The 17,444-nt window shown below is 48.0% G+C and overlaps 1 protein-coding gene across 2 annotated transcripts in view; it reads left to right on the top strand.

Annotated features, from left to right (window-relative positions):
* The first annotated feature begins 11,475 nt into the window (after positions 1-11,475).
* The window catches only part of CHRM2 (cholinergic receptor muscarinic 2), a 135,943-nt gene continuing 129,974 nt past the window's right edge, over positions 11,476-17,444 (top strand). The window contains exon 1 of one of the 2 annotated variants that reach the window (XR_012906703.1): positions 11,476-12,115. The gene's annotated coding sequence lies outside the window, so the exon portion shown is untranslated. The remainder of the gene's footprint in view (positions 12,116-17,444) is intronic. The other variant, XM_075940154.1, reaches the window with a different exon arrangement.

Below are 17,444 nucleotides of genomic sequence, written 5' to 3'. Positions count from 1 at the left end.
TAAAGAAGAGATGGTTATGTGCTTCAATGAAAATATATAAAAGGCTGTGCAATTTCCAAGATTGAAGAAAGAGAAGGGTTTTGGAGTAAAAGAGTGGGTGCTAGGATATATGGCAGTAGCTGATATTTCTTTTATATTCGTTCTCAAATCAGGATACCGTATATACATGCAATAAAATAAGGGTCAGATCTTCAACTGATGTAAAGTATAGCTCCCTGGCAGTTAAAGTGTATTACATTTACACCAGCTGATGAACTGGCCCTATATCTGAATTTTTGTATTGTGACCATCACACAAAGCTCAAAAGAAACTACACACACATTAGAAAGAGAAGCTTAATAAAGTAAAATGTTTAAAAGCATTCACACAGGAAATAGGGAAACTGCCTATTGAGAGAGAGTAGACTGAAGCAAAGGAAAAAAGAGCTAGAAGTTTGCAATAATAAACATGAAAGTATTTTTGCAAACTAGTTATGCTGAGGGGTAACTAGAGGCAGTAAGGAAGAGCAAGGACACTCAGGAGGAGTACTAGGATGACAGCTGAACAGGAGGCAGATGTGGGAGTGCAGAAAGATGAATGGGTTTAACCAAGCAAGTTGAATGAGCAAGACCATGGCAAATGAAGTTTGATGTTGACAAATGCCAAGTGTTCAAGTGTTACACAGTGAAGGAGGGGAGAGGAGAATCAGCTATTCATATACTTTGCTGGGGTCTACATTAACTGTGTCCACTCAGGAAAGGGACCTGGACATGACTGAGGACAGCTCACTGAAGACCTGAGCGCAATGTATAGCTGGGATTAAAAAAGCAAGCATGATGGTAGGTTGAATAACAAATCAGTGCAGCAGCCTCCACTGGAAGACTGTGCATGGTTTCCCAGGCAGCCTTCAGGCTGGCCATCCAGTACTACTGGAAGTCAAAGATTTGCCTGCCCCGGATGTGCAACCCATGAGGATACTGCTAGGGATGATGGACTGTGGACTTATACAGATGGGAGCATTCTAACAAAAGGATTGAGGTCCTACCAGTGATTTGGAATCCTTTTGTTAGAAGTTCCTATCTGTATAAGTCCATAATCCAAAAGTTGGAGCAGGAAAAAGGAAAATGGAGGTGTTTCTAGGGCCTTTTATAGCATCTGCCATGTGGAAGGAATCCCATTGTTCTTACTGTGGAAAATTACAGGCAAAGATGAAATATGGAGTCACATGGTTAAGTCACATGTCCATGCATAATTTTGTTTAGTCACAGCAGCCACCATTTCCTATACTTCAGTTGAAACTCGTCCACAAGAATGGCCATTAGGTACAGGTAAGTGTCTCCATTGGTCCATTGTGAGCTAAGTGTCCTTTGATAGGGCATTCAACTTAAATAGCCCCTTCACAATGTGCCGGCTGAATACCTTATGGATGTTACACCAGACAAACATTTGAGATACGGGTAAAGAGATAATACCCATAACATCAAGCACAAAAATGATACATACCTACAAATAGCAAATCAAAACTTTTTCAGAGAAACCTTAGACACCATATTCTGTACAAGTTTTGTTGCAAATATATAACAGTGATTACAACAATGATCTATATGGTCATATTTTAATGATATAACAACACAGTAATATATATCTGAATTATTAATCATAGAAAAATATTCTAATTCACAAAGACCCTCATTGCACATTAGAGCTTTATCCACATAGAGTGAATAAAATTGTTTTACTTGGATTCATAGATGGAGGTCTGACTGGCATCATACACCTCTGTGGCATTGTCCCTAGAAAATGGAGGGAGCTGTATTGGGTCAGGCATCCATGCATGGAAAGGAATAGGCCTTGAAAAAGGCCAAGGCAGAGCTGCGTGTCTGCACCAGACATATGCACAGTCCTTTAGTGTTCTCCATATCTTTTTACCTCCTTGATTATCATCACTACCATCTCTCTCACACACAGCTCTAAAAACCCCTCCCAGATCTCTCATTTCCCCTGTGCTTAGCTGTACCCCGGTTCCTAAGAAGGTTGAAGTTGCCTAGCCAGCAAGGTAGATTTTTACTGAATACCTGAAGCATGACAGGAGAGAACCCTGAAAGTTTATTCAATGGCAGAATATTATCAGAATGGTTTTCCTTTGTCATCAAGTATCGGTAAATTACCATGTTAATGCCTAATGGAGAACACAGCACTGTTTTTCTGTCACTCTCAGGCCAGGTTACAGAACATTTTCAGGAAAAAGAAAACATCTACGGATTCACAACCCTCTCTCGTTCTATAAGCAGGATCCACCCTGCTGAATGCAAGCTTCAGTTGGTGTAAATCAACCATGTTTCACTGAAGTCCCTGGAGCTCTCTCTATTTACAGCAACTATCATCTCTTATGACCTATTGGATTTTGGACCCATCTTCCTCTTCATCCAGTTAATCAAAATGAAGAAAAAATATTATCTGATTTACACTCCAGTTTCTGTATGCAGACACCACCCCCGTGTCTAGTCAGAGGAAAGTGGGTACTTAAAAATACAGCTGGGCAGGCTGTTATTGACTCAGATCTCATTATAGGGAGGTTCCACTGACACCTTTGCAGTCTGGCTACTAATTAGTTACTTTAGAGCTTGGTCTGAAGAGAGAAATTGATATTACTGAACCTTAGGTTACTGGGGTTTTGCGGAGGAAGGGAGGTTAGAACTTTACTAACACATTGGAGGGTTCTCTGATTTGTAGCTGCAAACTTTTCTAATTGAACTAGCCATTTAAATTAAAGAAAGTCCTCCTCAAAGGCAAGCAAACAACCTGAACACAATACCCTCCCTATCACTCACCCCCACACAGGTAATATTTGTCTTGCTGGATAGAGGAAACAATGAGGAATACACAAGTAGGTCTGTGGAGAGCATTGTGGCTGGTAGCAAAAGGAGAACTAATAGTGCCTGAGAAATACAAATATTATATTCTGAGGACCAAAGAGTTAAGGAAGAAAAGCAGAAAAGACAATGTCCCTCATTCCAGCTCTGGATTTGATCCATGACTCTGATTTGAGTTACCTCAGGTTATTTGGGAATAGCACAGGGGTGGGAAACCTAAGGCCTGGGAGTTGGATGCCACCCCAGCTTGCCTGGATCTGACCCCTGAGGCCCAGGATTCCTCTCCACTCCTGTGCTGGCACTCCAGCCCTCTTTCCTCAGCTACTCCCCCTTGTGTGGGGCTAGAGCACACAAAATCTACTAGCCTGGGCCCCACTAGGCTCTGGTGCACAAGTTCCATATGGGGAGTGTCTTTCTCCTTCTCAGTCAGGGGCCACTTCAGTGAGGATTGTTTTTGTTATTGCTTCTCACTTGTCTGCAGCCCCTGACTGATTTTTTTCAGCGAGTCTGCAGCTCCCAACTCAAAAAAAGAGCCTTAAATAGAGGAATAGAGCCTTAAGAAGCATGGGGGGGGGGGGGAAGGGAGGTCATTTTTGCTTAGCAGGGAGGGTTACATTACAATGGGTGCCCTTCCTTAGAAACAAAATGCAGGACAATGTAGCACTTTAAAGACTAACAAGATGGTTTATTAGATGATGAGCTTTCGTGGGCCAGACCCACTTCCTCAGATCAAATAGTGGAAGAAAGTAGTCACAACCATATATACCAAAGGATACAATTAAAAAAAATGAACAAATATGAAAATGACAAATCACATTGCAGAACAGAAGGGAGATGCGGGGGGGTGGGAAGGGGGAGGAAGGAAGGTAAGTGTCTGTGAATTGCTGATATTAAAGGTAGGGAGAGTGGGATGTTTGTGAGTTAATGTTCTGCAATGTGATTTGTCCTTTTCATATTTGTTCATTTTTTTTAATTGTATCCTTTGGTATATATGGTTGTGACTACTTTCTTCCACTATTTGATCTGAGGAAGTGGGTCTGGCCCACGAAAGCTCATCATCTAATAAACCATCTTGTTAGTCTTTAAAGTGCTACATTGTCCTGCATTTTGCTTCAACTACCCCAGACTAACACGGCTACATTTCTATCACTTCCTTAGAAAGGCTTCTCTCCCCTCTGCAGTGTACCCGAAAGAGGGGCTTTGGGGTCAACGCTTTTAGAACCTTTCCAACAGCTGGTGTAGGGGGGTGGAGTTTGTGTGTCCAGGTTTCCAGCTAAAAGATAAAGAAGACGCTCCGGTTAATCAGCGGGCAGAATGGCAGAGGCCGGCTCGCCCTGGCCCGCGGGTTGGGAGAGTCTGCCCCTCTCCAACTGCTGGAGCGAGAAGCGCTGAACTGTCCAGCGTGCTGAAAGCGGTTGGTAAAGTTGTGATCCTCCCGGTCAAACACACATTAGCTTCTTTCTGACTTGAAGCTTCCTTTGGGGGAGGTCAGTTTCCAAAGCACTAGGGGAAGGGGGGGGGGGGCTAAGTCATGTAGGTTTGTGCTTCTCTGTGCAATAACTAAGAACACACAAGGTGGGAGGTAACTCGGTTTCTTGGTTTTATTCCCTGCTTTCAGGCAGAACTGTATTAAAACTACCGGCCTTTTCTGTAGGCTCGGTGGTGCTGGGCAGCCAGCAAGAGCTGGGTTATGAGAACCCCAGCTGGCCGGCTGGTCTTACAAGCCACAAACCATCCAAACACACTCCAGGCATTTTCGGTGTGCGTTTAGGGCCACAAATCCTTCTCCCAGCCCTGACCATGCGTTCTGTTCTGGTCTGGTCATTTTCAGTCGCCACTGTTCCAATCATTTGCACGAACCTATGCAAAGTTCCACTTACGCGATTGCTTTGATGGCTCAATACAGAGATATTATTTTGCAGATTGGTTTGAAATACTCTTGCCATCTGCCCACACACCTGCCGCCGGGTGGGAACATATGGTGTTTGCAAAGATCGTGCCATGCCAGCTATACCTAGGCGCCCAAAGAGACGCCTGCAACTTGACGGGTTTATTGCTTGGTAAACTCATTGCGCGTGCATATGACAAGGCTTACGACTTGTTAGCTTCTTAGCACCGCTGTGTCTGGCGGAATGTCCTTCCAGACACGGTTTATCCCTGAATAGTGCATTAGGTGTACAGTGTCCACCGCTCCGGTTTGGCTGGGGAAATCATCCCGGATCGCTGGGAATCTCAAATGAATCGGCATGGACTGCTCTGGATAAGCTTCCCAGGTTATCGGAAGCAACAGTCATCAGGCAGGGCAAGAAGAAGGATAGCGAGTGTCTCTCACCGACTCAATAGTGAATTCCTTTAGCTTGGGGAAAACTAGGCATCTCCTCCCTGTCTGCCTCGGAGTGCTTTCCGACGGGAGGAAGGTGCTCTTCTTCCCTGGCGAGCGAGCTCCCGAGTCTGACAATGATTCATTGCCTGCTCGCGGTAACTTTACTTTATTCAGATGGACAGATTGATCTGGACATAGCCAGCTGATGGTTTGCTCTTATCTGCTCAGGGCAGGGACATCAGTTCAGCCAGAGCGCTCCGTTGCGGTTTGGTAAGTGCCTTGAAGCATTGCTGTGCATGGAGCCGGATGGCGCGGTTTGGGGCTGTTGCCTTTCCTCTGTCTCTTTCTCGCTCTCTGTTGTTTGTACCTGGATTGTTGTTTCTCGTTGTTGTCTTGCCCTCTGTCCAACGCCTGCCCACCTCCTTCAGATCAGCCCTCGGAAGGCTCCACTCCGGGGATGGAGTTAAATGGATATAGTGGCACATAGGAAGAGCGAAATCGCGGCAAACTAAGGTCAACCCGATCTTGTTTAGATTAACGCCGTAGCCCTAGACTAGATTGCGCCGTGTAGCCTATGCTCGGTGCCTCAATGGGCAATTCCGCGGGAGTCTTCAAGCGGGGGGTGGGGGGAGAAGCTACGGTAGTTTTCAGATAGGTTGTGAGTACAGTGCTACAGGTAGTACCTCTGGTAATCACCTGTGCCATCGGCTTAGCTCCGACTAAACTAATGTAACGCTTCTCCCTGCATTGCCTGGCAGTCAGTGTGAGAGGCACAAAATAAACACGGAGCATCAAAAGCACTGAGGCCCCAAAGACTAATGCTCCCACCAAAGAACATTTTTTTAAATTAGTCTCTGAGGGCTAACTCTGTTAGTCAGTAACTTTTAAAACAAGTAGTCCTGTAGGGCATCTACAAAGCAGGGCAAAAGTCAAATTAGCGTCAATTATGCAACTGGAGTTGAAATAGCTCTATTCGGTTTTTGGCGCTGTCTACACAGCAGGAAGTGGAAGGAAGAACACTCTTCCATGGACTTACTCCTTGTTACATGAGTTCAGTTATTCTGAAATAACGTTGCTGTGTAAATGTGCCCTTAGGGGTACCTCTACACAGTTATGCATAGCTTGAAATAAGCTATGCTATTTGAGCTATGCAAATTGTGTATCTTATTTCAATCTTATTTCAAAATATCTTATTTTGTAATTCCTTCTGGGATGAGTTTTATAGAGACGTCTGACTAGCAAGCCCATTATATTTTGAAATAACAGGCTTGCTGTGAAGATGTGGGATAGCTATTTCAGGATACTCTGGTATCCCAAAATTGTGTTGCAGTGTAGACCTAGCCTTAGGGTGCATCTATCCAGCACCCTAAACTTGAAATAAGATAAGCAATCTGGGCTATGCAAACTGTGTATCTTATTTTAATTGACTGTTGAAATAATGTATTTCAAATCTTGGCATGTCTACACAGTGCCAAATTTCAAAATAACACGCTATTTTGAGACATCCCTCATGGAACAAGGGTTACAGGGATGCTGAAATAACCCTCTGCTATTTCAAGACCTATCTGGAAGTAGTGGGCAGGTTCAAAACACAGGGGATAGCTATTTCAGGATACTTTCCAGTATCCCAAAATAGCCCAGCTGTGTAGATGTACCCTTAGGCTATGTCTACACTACATGCTTCTTGTGCAAGAAGCCTTTTACACAAGAGTTTTTGCACAAAAATTTCTTGCACAAGAGCACATCCATACCTCAAAGCACATCCCAAAAGCAATGTGTTTTTGCACAAGAGAGCGCCCACACTGCATGGATGCTCTTGCACAAGAAAGCTCTGATGGCCAGTCACAGAACGGCCATCAGAGCACCTGTGCTTTTTCCCATAGGCCTCCACACTTACCTTCTTGTGCAATAGCTGTAGCACTAAAAGCAGTTATACCTCAGAAAAGGAGGTTTACCTATGGTGAAGAAGTCACCTGTTCTGCTATTTAACCACCTGTTTAATTGCATAAGAGCTCATTTGAGGTGTGGATGCTCCAGCTGGTTTTTGCACAAAAACCTTGTAGTGCAGCTGTACCCTTAGAGACTAACAGAAATATAGAGAGTATCATGAGCTTTTGTGGGCAAAACCCACTTCCTCAGATGAGCAGGATGGAAAGAAAAGGTGGGATCCTCTGAATTTGTAAGAGGGAGGGGATTACCTGTCAATTGTTGTGCCAGTGCTAAGGAGGTTAATTGAGGGGGCTGGACCTGCCCCATACTTAGATTTTGATGTTGATTGAGTTTTGAATTTAATGAAAGCAGGTTTTATAATGGCCAGTCCAGTTCAGGATTGTTATTAATTATTATGGGAGACCTGTAGCCTAAAATCAGGATACACTGGTGTCTGACTGGTTGCTTTCCTAAAGGAAGAGGGGTCCATCCATGGATGCCCCTGAGCCGCAGTCCCAATTTAAGAGGACTATTTCCTGTCCTAGGGCCCCTCTGAAGGAATGATCTGTCCCTAGACATTCCAGCAGACGCAAGGTCTAAAAGGGGAAGCCAAGTGTTCCAGGCTGGTTCTCTTCGGGAGCACGGATGTGCTCTCTCATCTCACCCCCTTGCCTCGGGAGCGATCAATCGGAACGCGAGCTCCAGCCAGCCACGGGACTGCGATGTCCTGAGATGCTGCTTGCTTGAGGCGAGCCTGCATTTTCATGGAGCAGGTGCCGGGAAGGCCCCTGGCTTGTAACCCTCAGACACTTGCTAGGGAAATTTAGCTAACGGCGAGCCATGCATTGCATCCCATGCATCAGCGCTCTACAGTACTCGGACAGCTTCTGTGCATGAGTTTAGTCCCATGCCCAGAGAACATCGTGGTTACCTGAAAGCGGGGTGAACAGGATGATCAGATTTTAGGACAAGTTCCAAAACCAGAGAGGAGCAAAATCCTGCCTTGAGCCCCCTAGTGAGAGTGAGACCAGCAGGATGTAGCTTTCCGTGGGACCTCTGTTACAGCGAGTGGAGCTCCGGGGGTTCCTCTGGGTTTGACTGCTCTCCTGGTACGAGCATCTTCCCTCTGATCTCGCAAGTGCTGCTACCTCCGAGAGGGCTGCGCCAGATCCCCCCGGCTGCCTGCGGGTTATACAATAAAAAAAGACAGAAGGGAGGTCAGTGAGAACGGCTTCCTGGGGAACACACCCTATTGTACCTTTCCATCTCTCCCCGCATGGCATTTATCCGGCTTATAAACTCCTCGGGGCAAAGATCTTTTCCCCTCCCGCTCTCAGTGCAACAGGGCTTCTTCCTGCCTGGGCCCTGCTGCCATGTAGCTAGAGAATAATAACGTGAGTCACAGTAGGAACAAGATGCAGATAGTGAAACTTTCCTAACTTTATTTCCTCTTCCAGAAGGGCCCCTGAACTCCGGAGGTGGGAGGGGAAGAGGGAATAAATCTGGTCTTAGTGCATATCCGCTTCATACTGCATTACTCCCGCCCCCCTTCTGAACATCAGTTTCCCTCTACCAGTGTTTAACCTTGCTAGGCTTTCTGTTTGCTCTGGCTTGTTTGAGAAAGGGCTCTGCCTTTTAAATATGTTAGACTCGGGAGCAGCAAGTGTGTTGTGGGTGGTTTGTAAAACAGATTTACTGCTCGGAAGAAAGGGGGTTGCAATAACAGATGCTCTGTCAAAGTGAAAAGCTATTGTTTACCGAAGAGTCACCGGGTATCTTGGAGATGTATCGGCTAAAACTTCGTCTGAATACAGCTTAGAGGGCGAGGCGGGGAGGGATCCCTCTAATTTCCTTCGAAAAGAAATATCGTGGACTATAAATTTCAGAGACAAGAAGTCTTAATACGCCCTAGGCTCGGCGTTCAGGAAAGAAGAAGTTCAGTTTTATATACTGCTACGATTAGCAGCAACGTTGCTTTATTTCTCTGAGAAAGGAAGGACGGACCGAACTGAAACAAGCCATGTTTTGAGGCGTCATTTGGTTACATTTTCATCGCTTAGGGCTCTGATCCAACGCGATCCGGATGCGTGTCTGTAGCTCACCTTTGGGTTGGCATTGCGGTACAGTCCATAGGAACCCACTTAAATCTGCTGGGAAGCCCCCCTGTAGCTAGTTAGAAGCACTAACGCCCTATCCCGCAGGCTATTTTATTGCATTCAATGACTTTCTATGTGATAATATACTTCTAAGAAGCTGATGGGGGGCAAGGGAAGTGTCCCCTTCCAAAAAGCGAGATTTTCGGGTACCGTGTTAGTGAAATACCTGAGAAGGGAAAACAGATCACACTGGGCCATACTTGTCATACCTCTTAATCTGCCTCGCCATAGAAAAAGACTGATTTATATATATGATAATTGAACTCTAATTAATTCTACAGGAATCAACGTGCACAATCAAACATTCACAACGCACCTGGGGGAAAAAAGAGGCGTGTACTCTCCCGTTCCCCCTAATGAGGATCTTGATTAATGAATGTTAGAATATGTTAAGCGACGAGGTCTCAGTCTGCTAACGTGACTTAAGAGTGGTGCGTCTGTTCCCATAGCTCTCTTATACCAGCAAGACTGGTGCAAATGTAGGTTAGTGGGTACTGGCTTGATATTTGCTGGGGTAAATCAAGAGTATCTCCATGGAGTCACATTGTTGTAAACCCAATGGAAGGGGACCGTGGAGGCCAAAAGTAGTTGCTGACTGAAGCTGTTGATTTAAATGACTTTTGGATTAAGGTCTAAGAGAAAAGGAAATCAGCCCCTTTAGTTCAGAGTTATCATACATTCCTGTGAGGGCCAGGGGAAATCTTTCTAGTATAAGTACACAGGAAGTTCCAGCTTCTAATATATGTCCCAATTGCTTCCGTACGCTTTCTATTTTATACCTGAAGAGTTACCCACCAGCTAGCAGTTAATCCCCAGGACAGTGTATCCAGGTGACAGGACTATGTTCTACCCTCTCCCGTATGAATCCAAAATTCACTGACTTCCTAGGCAAGGTGGGTTACACAGCAACACCGTAGCAATTGATAGCCTTGTGTGCACCAAGGGCTGGCCAATGAAAATGATTACACAGTAAACATTCTCCTATCCCTAAGATAAGAACTCAGATGTCTCCACTCCTCGGTCCCCTTAGACATTTTTGGCTCTGTGCTCACTGGTACATCTGAATTCAGCAGCTTGGCGGTGTCTAGTGACGTGGAATGATTAGCAGAACAGGCAAGCGCAGCCTGAGAACCACATGCATTGAAGTGTGTGGCTTTGGGGGAACTGAGGTGAAGAGGAACCGGTGTCATTCTGGTGTAGAACGTTTATCTATAGGCCTCGGTAATCGCAATAATAGTAACCAGTTCAGGGTGCGCTGTATTGTGTTGACAGTACATCGTCTGGGATCCTGTTCTAAAAGCTGTAGGCCCTTCTAACTCCGGGTTAGCTATTTGATCTAAACCATTGGGATTATTGGCTAGACTTTCAAAATGCTGGGCACATAAACCAAGATATAAACTGATGTCACCTTGACAAACTCTCACTCTCGCTTCAGGTCTGTCCTACAACATAGGTTCCTTTGGATAACAGAGCCGATTGGTTCCCCTCTTCTAGTTACTCACGCCCAGTATTTTCCCCCAGAAGGCAAAATCCACCCCCCACCCCATAACTCAAATCCACATGAATCAATATCTGGTTTCCAGAGCGGCTAATGTTCATAGCTAGATTATTTCCCCTGAACTGGCAAATTCCCTAAAGCAAAGTAAATACTTCTCAGCCTAATTATTATTAATTAAAAGGGAATGTTTTACACCCAAGGAGAATTAGCTGTTGTTTGCAGAATGTATCTCCTTTCCCTAATTCGTTTGTCATTGTGCCAAGGAAACAACATCCCGTGAATATTTCAGCACGATAACATGTTTTAAAACGCAACTGGAGTTAGTGTAACAACACTTCCCCACCCCCCCAGTGCACAGAGACTTTTCTGATTGCAATAATCAAGAAGCAAAATCTCCTTTCCCCCATACATTGGTTGAGACTTACAGCTACGAGGGAATTGCAAGCGCAACCAGAAATAAAAAGGGTTGTGGGGAAAGAAAAGGGGGGAAAGTAATTGAAAAACCCCTCGGTTCTGATGTGCACATTGTAGATAAAGACTTCTGATGAGGGAGAAGGAGGGGGGGGGGGGTGCGGGGAGAGATAACAAGAAGCAGTAATTTCTATTCAGCAAAGCTACCAAATCAGAAAGCAGTGCTGATCTTATTGGAGGAGAGCCTTCAACAGCAGCTAATCCTGTCATATTGAAAGAAAATGGTAAGTGTGCGCTGCAGAAACTGCCTGCCCCTTGCATCTAATCGAACACACGCACACACCGCACCAAGGGGGCTGCTGGAGGACTCGAACTCCTGGGCTAACGAGGACGCTTTGCGCGAGCACTTTGCGCGTCTTCGCTGCTCCTCCAAGCGCTTTGCGCAGAGAAGACTGAATTATCAGCGACCCGCTTCCGAGCCCCAGCTTCTGCTCTTTTTTAATTCTCCGAGCGTTGTCTGAACCATAGAGCCCGCTTTGATAGCACGGCGGCTCGACCTTATTTTTGAAAGCAATTAAACTTGGCAGAGCTGAGGCAGGAGGCTTCCCGGTGCCAGGAGCCGCCGAGCGGGTGTGCGTGCGGGTGTGTGTGTGTGTGTGACAAACTCGATCAGCGCGGACCATCCCACCTCTTGTCCGAAGCTTTCAAACTGTTGTTCTTTCTCCCAGTATCACAGCACCGACTAATCTAGCCCCCCCCCCCCCTCCCCGAGTCCACCCCCTTTCGAAGATATGGAAGGGAAAGATAAAGAGGCTGCCACTGGACTCTGACCGTGTGCAGCTGGCTCTTGGCTTCCAGGGCTGGGTGGACTTCCCAGTCGCTTTCCCCAGCAAACCGCCTGCGGAGGGACAGGATGCAACTTCTTGTGCCTGCAGCAGCATGCCAGGTAAGGAGGATGCCTTTGTGTCGGCTGCCACTTTGCCTTTGCTTTATTGAATGCCCCCTTCCTGGGCTGACTTGGAACCCAGCTGCTTCTCATTTTGCTTTCCAGGAGAAAAAAATGTTGTGGCCAAAGGAAACTTCTGCTCAAAGGGGAGGACGATAGTGGCTAGAGGGCTAAGGGGGAGCGATTGCATCAAACAGACAGCGGTCTGGTCGGACTTAGCCCCAAAAGCGAGGCTAAAACGGTCAGAGACGTAGGGACCTCATGATAGACTCCCTCGCCTTTTTAAGAAGCATCCACGGGTTTTTATATAACTGCGGCATTCCGACGAGGCTTGGTATTTTCGGGGCTCCGTGTCACTCCTGCCTAGAGAGGTGACATGTTTATTTGCCACTTCCCCGGTAGGTAATAATCCAGCCTGCCCTTTCCATGAAAGGGGTTTTGCTTTGGTACCGCAGGACGCCGCTTTTATCCAGGGTGGTTAAAAGAAGGTAGCAGATGTGTGCCAGGCAGTGGGAGGGGAGCCGCAGAGAAGTGGGAAGAAGAGGCGATCCCTGACACAGGGCTGGGAAAATGAGGAGGTGCAATCAGAGATACGCGTTAGAGACAGTCTGGGAGTTACCTCGCAGGCTCGGATACCAGGGGGGGACATGTAACGCGCAGGACGCGCGGATTTTTACAAACGCGCGCATGGGGAGTGGGGAGAGATCAGCCAGCTAATTGATGAGCCAGCCTCGATGCTCTTCCACTTGCGCTAGCAGCTCTGTTTAAATGCCCCCAAAGAGCGGGAGTGGGCAGGAGGAGGGGAACGCGTGGAGCTGTTGACGCGCACAGGTTATTTGTGGCGGGTGTTATCTTTGAAACTTTCCGATCCGTGGGAAGACCGACGGGGCCCGGGAGCTGTTGTGAAAGGGGAAGAGAGCGAGAGAGGGAGGGAAGGAGGCAGCAGGTCCGAGAGGTGAAGGTGCGATTGCGGGAAACGATGTGTGGGATCACAAGCCACAGGAGCCACCCGCCGGATCGCATCTGCTCCGCACAGCTCCGCAGCTGGTGTAAACGGAGAGAGAGAATCCCCTTTTCGAACGGCGCCTCTTCGCAGTGCTGCGATGGGGCGCAGCCGAGGCAGGATTGGGGTCGGAGTCTACACCCGCGGGGGCGGGGATCCACCAGATGTTACCGCTGTTACGCAGAGTGTATACCTGCAAAGCCTCTAGTCACCCCAGTCGTAACACAGTCTTTCCCGGGCGCTTTCTATTCCCCTTTGAACAGGACTTCTTTGCCTCCCACGACTCCACACGCGAGGCAATGCCCCCCCCCCCCCTTCCTCCTCTGCTCCTTGCAGGAGGAAAGTCAGAAAGAAGCCACCAAAATGGTGCGGTGTGAGGGAATGAATGGCAGTGGGGGCAGATCATGCCCTGTCAACCCCTTTGATCTCCACGGGCTAAGCCTTTGCTGAGCACTGAGCAGGATTGTGCCCTTACGTTTCACGTAGTCTGTCTCTGGCCATGGCCACGTGTGGGTATGGTGACTAAGGAGGACCTGGAGAGAGACGCATATCGCAAGGGAGTAAGGTCCCAGACCCGGAATTCTGGGGGGGAATCCGCCTCCGAAATGCTAGCTCTCGGTACCCGAGGTCCCGTGTGTCTCTCTGGCTCATCAATCCATCTCTCAGTTACCAGCTCCTTCCGCAGCCCCAAGGCACAGAAGTGCACTGGCCCTTCCACTCCCGCCACCAGGCCCTCCGCCACCTGTTCAAATGTAAACAGCCATTGACCGCTGCTGTAAAGATTCCTCGGTTTCTCCGTGCAGCCTGGCCGTCTAAGCCCTCCCCCCCTTCCGTTCCTCTTCCTCATCAAGCCCGTGGTGCAAATGCTGCAGCAGCCCCAAGCTGAGGCTGCCGCACGAGGGAGAGGGTGTTGTGTGTCCAGGATGCTGGAGTAGGAAGTCCCCGGTACATGCAACCAACAGCTTTGTTTATGGTTTTGTCCGCTGCACACCTTTTCTGCAGCCACCGAATAACCCAAGAGACCGGGGTGTTATTGCCGGGAGAAGGCTGATGAAGCCACCCTGAAAAAGAAATCAAGCTGTAGAGTTGACAAGTTTAAAGCCGATGATGGCTGCTGTAAATGACACACTGATTCAAAATCAATCTAAACTGTGTTCAACTGTGCTCAAATTACTCCCCCGTTTCCCCCCGATCTCAAAAGAGGCTTGCTAAAATTCTTCGTTTGGGGGCCCATTTTCCTGGCCTCCATGCGGCCATCACAAAACTCTCCCTCTGGCCTCCGCTTTGCTGTTCCAGCAAATTAAAGACTTTCAAAGAGCCTGATATTAATGAGCCCGCTCTTATGTAACTGACAAGGGCAGACTTCCCGGGGGGTGTGAATTTGTACAGAAGACTAAAGAGCAAGTTCCATCGGGACATTGTGTTCCTTCTGACAGATAGCTAGATGCTTCTTGTCTTGCAAGGGAGGGATTGTGTCCATGGCATATCACAGCACACTCATTTATCACGGCATGAGAGCCAGCACCAGCGGGATTAAAATGTCACAACTAGAGAGACCGTCAGGGTTATTTTACACGGGGCTCATCCAAAATTCATTGGAGCCAGTGGGAATTTTTTCCATTTCTTTCAGTGGGCTTTGGATCAGGCACTAATTGGCCAGATTGTATATAGGAATAAGGTAATATATCTCCCCTTCAGGCTGTGTGTAAACAGGTGTTCTCCCCTCACCCTTCCTCTCTGACTTCCTCTGATCAGGTTCGATTAAGGGAATGAGTTCTAGACTGGGGGAGGAGTATTTCCCCGTCGGAAATCTTTCTGGACTAGGATTCCCCCTGGTTAGGGATTGCCAGTGAGTGGTGGTTTTGCAGAGAGCATGCCCCTATTTCAGCCTCCCCCTGCGGAAGTTGTCCCCATCTCTGCTCTGAAAGACAGGCATGGGGGCTGCTCTCTCGACTGACATTCTGTATTTGCACGGGGAGTGGGGGGGGGGAATGGGAGGTTAACATGTGAGCGAAGGAGTAGGCACAGGGTCGGCTTTTATGGCGTTGCGAAGCCTGTAATTTGAGCTGAGTGTTCCGTGCCTAGACGCACGCCAGCCCTCCGCCTTGTGGTTTATGACACAAAACAAACCCCTCCGATGACACATGTATAAACTTTGAAACGCTGATCAAGGCATGCTTTCCGCTCTGAGTTAGGCTACTCTTTCTTACGCTTGGCTCCGCTTCCCCTCCTCTCCCCCGCCCCTGGATGATGTCTTAACACTCTCGGTTGCCCTTTCCCATCTAATAAACCATCTTGTTAGTCTTTAAAGTGCTACATTGTCCTGCATTTTGCTTCAACTACCCCAGACTAACACGGCTACATTTCTATCACTTTCCAGCAGCGTGTGCTTTCATACTGGAGCCGGAGAACGCGCTCTGGGCTAATCCAATGGGCATCGGCGCTGGGACTCGGGGTGCGCTGGGGGGTCGGGGGGGGGAGTGCACCCTCTAATGTGAAGCGGTGTCCATTAGACTTAGACTCGACAGTTGGGTACCACAACTCTCAGCACGCCCACTGTGCACGCTGCTCCAGCCCCGGGTGCAGGAAAGCTGGCCCGCTCCGCTCCGCTCTGCTCTGCTCAGACCTACCTGCACGGTCTGCATTGCAGCCAGGGGCGGCTCGCAGACTCAACACGGGTTCCACTGAAATGAGGGTCGCCCTATTTTCGGTGTATTTCATTCCTATGGAGAAAGGGGGCAGAGGGCTCAAAGCCCCGTCTGTCCGGTCTCTACTTCCACCAGGTCAACGCCAGAGTCCGAATCCAAGTTTGTTTCCCAGATGTGTTCCCTCAGCTGGGCTGCACAGATGGGGAAGAGAGGGATGGAGAGAGAGTGTGTGAGAGAGAAAGAGAGACTTTGGACACTTTTAGCCGCTGCCATATACCCCCCCCCCCCACACACACACACACAATTTTCCTCACTCTACTCTGGCTCTCCATGTGCAGTCTGTGGGTCTCTATTACTCACTGTGTCTGAGACCGCCTGTGTTATTCCCCCTGCAGGTGTCTGATGCGAAAGCCCCCCCCCCCTTCCACTTCAGAATCCCAGGCAACTCCCCCCCCCCACACACACACATACACACACCCTCCCAAACTTTCTCATCTTCATTGAGATTATGACCTACATACATCGCGCTCTTTCTTAGCGCTGTTTCCATAGCAATACGGCCCAGGAAACACAGCCGGCTCCGGCGTAAGGAACCCGATCCTCTCCCAGAGCAACAGAGACCTCGCGGAGAGCCAGTTCAATCGAAGTGAAACCGAATCCGCAGGGAGTTTATCGGAGTCCCATGTGACAGCGCCTTCTAGTGGGCGAGAAAGGCAAGGAGAAGGCTGGCTCCGGGAGCTGACCTACAGCTGTAGGTAGATGGGTATCTGGTGATGTGTTTGGAACTAAGCTCCTGCGGGAGTCTTAAGTTCAGAATGTACCTGGTTCCTAGGTGCCTTGAATGTGATAGCAAATTGGATGGGGGAGAGGGATGTGGGCGAAACACAGAACAAAAGAACTGGAAGGAACCTCCAGAGGTCATCAAGTCCAGTCCCCTGCCCTCAGGGCAGGATCAAGCACCATCTAAATCATCCCTGATAGATGTCTACCAACCTACTCTTAAATATCTCCAGAGATGGAGATTCCACAACCTCCCTGGACAATTTATTCCAGTGTTTAACTACCTTGACAGGAAGTTTTTCCTAATGTCCAACCTAAACCTCCCTTGCTGCACTCTCAACCCATTGAAACTGAACTCAGGTGTTCAGTGAAAGAAGCAAAGAGTTTGCTCAGCCACTTTTCAGTGTAGCCAACAGTTTCCCCAGATGTCTGCAGGAGGGGGGCACATTTGGCAGAGTATGGTTTCATCATGGGAGAAGAGGGAAGTCACTTTCCTGTCCTCCCTTGGAAGGGGCTGGTCCCCAAAGGAAGGGATAGGTGCAGAAGGCTAACAGCATGTGTTGAACGTGATCCAGAAAGAAACCAAAAGCTCTAAATACCTAGTCTGATGAATTTATCAACAGCAAGAGATTCCAGTCCTTTTCTACTGTGTCTTTTCTGTTCAGTGTACATAATCATTCCTTGAATTATTGCTCATTCTGCAGGCTTGCTTGCATTTGTCTTAATTCCATGGCTAGAATTCCATTCTTCGACTATCCTCTCCATCTCATTTCTGCTCACCCACCCTTCACAGGGTTTTATAGACCACACTAACATTTGTATCTGCTATTGCAGGATAGCAGCAGATGCAGCAGTCAGATGGTCTGGGTATGAGAGGGCACGCCAGTTCCAGGCCTGG

This window comes from Pelodiscus sinensis, chromosome 1 (genome assembly GCF_049634645.1).
Source record: "Pelodiscus sinensis isolate JC-2024 chromosome 1, ASM4963464v1, whole genome shotgun sequence".
In the NCBI taxonomy this organism is placed as follows: Eukaryota; Metazoa; Chordata; order Testudines; family Trionychidae; genus Pelodiscus; species Pelodiscus sinensis.
Note: the sequence above shows the minus strand (reverse complement) of the source record. Positions and strands in the feature narration are given on the sequence as shown.